The following is a 1,997-nucleotide window of genomic DNA, read 5'->3' as shown; positions in this document are numbered from 1 at the left end:
AAAAAAAAAAAAAAAAAAACCGTAACAACAGATCTCTTTTCTCAATGTCCTCAGCAATTTGTATCCCATTACAATTCCTAATCACACTCCACCTTTCACGTCTATCTTCACGGTTTGATTTATAATCACTATGAACCAGTTGTAAAACCAAGTGTCATTAATTCTGCTAAGATCTTTCATTCAGGTTTCTCAGGGCCTCCACTGGATTCCATTTAGGAGACCCCTAGCTCATCAAGTATACCTGTGTATATCTAATCCATCATTGTAAATTGATTTTTTATCTTGAACCACATGCATTGAGAAATACATTCCCTTGTCCCCTGAACATACATGGTTAATGGTTAGGAAACTCCTCGAATGTCAGGTGTGGTGGCTCATACCTGTAATCCTAGCACTCTGAGAGGTTGAGTGGGTGGACTATCTGAGCTCATGAGTTCGAGACCAGCTGGAGCAAGAGCAAGACTAAAAATAAAAAAACTAGGTGCAAGGCCTGTGTGGATCTTAAAGGCATTACCATGGCTTCCAGCACTGTTTCCGTGAAGGCTGCCAGCTTGGCAAATGAAACTCCTGAAATTCCAGACAACGTGGGAGATTGGCTTCGGGTGTCTATCGCTTTGCCACCGATAGAAATGATTTCCGGAGGAACTTGATCCTCAATTTGGGACTCTTTGCTGCGGGCGTTTGGCTGGCCAGGAACTTGAGTGACATTGATCTCTTGGCACCTCAGCCAGGGGTGTAGCCACGTAGACAAATGGAATCCTGTGCTGCACCTGAACCTTTCAAAAACAGAGCCTATAATCTGTGACCACCACAAGGTATGCCTTGATGGCAGCTGAAGTTTGATCCTCATGGGCACCTTCCTCTTCTCTACCTGGTTTCATTTCGTTTCAAGTCTCCTCAGAGCTCCATTCTCTGGTCAGCAGTCAGGCTTCAGCTAAAGCATTGCCTCTGGTCTGTAAAGTTCTGTACATAGTTCAGTTCTGTACATAGTTCTGTGCAAGTTTTTGAAGAGGGTGATCTTTGCTCCTGAGGAATAACAGTGTTGTTTTAACAAACATTTGAAATAAAGACTGCACGCACAAAAAATAAATAAAAATCAAAAAACTAGTTGGGCATTGTGGCAGACACCTGTAGTTCCAGCTATTTGAGAGGCTGAGGCCAAGAGGATCACTTGAGCCCAGGAGTTTGAGGTTGCTGTGAGCTATGATGCCATAGCACTCCACCCAGGGTGACAGAGTGATACTCTTATCTCATTAAAAAAAAGGAAACTTCCTGAATATTCTAAGTTGGGTAGGACCCCGGGGGCACTAGTATAGTGGACCACTAGGGGGAGGTGTGCTCCTCTAAGTGAGTTTAACATTGGCTACTGTGGCTTTGCCCAAAATAAAACAAAGTTTAATCAGTTTCAAAACTCAGGGCTGGGGGCAGCGCCCCTAGCTCAGTGGGTGGGTAGGGTGCCGGCCACATACACCCAGGCTGGAGGGTTTGAACCAGCCCAGGCCAGCTAAACAACAATGACAACTGCAACAACAACAAAAAATAGCAGGCATTGTGGCAGGCGCCTATAGTCCCAGCTATTTGGGAGGCTGAGGCAAAAGAGTCGCTTAAGACCAAGAGTTGGAGATTGCTGTGAGCTGTGACTTCACCGCTTCTACCAAGGGCAGCATAATGAGACTCTGTCTAAAAAAAAAAAAAAAAAAAACACACCCTCGGGCTCAGGCAGGGCGCAATGGCTCCTGCCTGTAATCCTAGCACTCTGGGAGGATGCAGGTAGGGGAGTAAGGGGGTGGGGAGTGGATTGCCTGAGTTCAGTAGTTGGAGACCAGCCTGAGCAAGAGCAGGATCCCCTCTCTAAAAAAATAGCTGGGTGTGTAAGGGCCAGACCAGCACCATTTTGTTGTCTACTGCATAAGCTCTGTTCCTAGCCCTTCCACCTCCCTCCACCCCAACCACCAGGGAAACCCGCAGGGCCACTCCCTGCTGCCTCCCCCACCCCT

At 46.7% G+C, this 1,997-nt stretch overlaps 1 pseudogene across 1 annotated transcript; it reads left to right on the top strand.

Annotated features, from left to right (window-relative positions):
• The first annotated feature begins 515 nt into the window (after nucleotides 1–515).
• Nucleotides 516–970, top strand: LOC111727397 (annotated as a pseudogene). The gene has a single exon (XR_002774960.1). The product of XR_002774960.1 is annotated as a mitochondrial import receptor subunit TOM6 homolog (transcript).
• The last annotated feature ends 1,027 nt before the right edge of the window (nucleotides 971–1,997 follow it).

Source organism: Otolemur garnettii, unplaced genomic scaffold, assembly GCF_000181295.1.
Source record: "Otolemur garnettii isolate 467f Iridium unplaced genomic scaffold, OtoGar3 scaffold00104, whole genome shotgun sequence".
Taxonomy (NCBI): Eukaryota; Metazoa; Chordata; class Mammalia; order Primates; family Galagidae; genus Otolemur; species Otolemur garnettii.
Note: the sequence above shows the minus strand (reverse complement) of the source record. Positions and strands in the feature narration are given on the sequence as shown.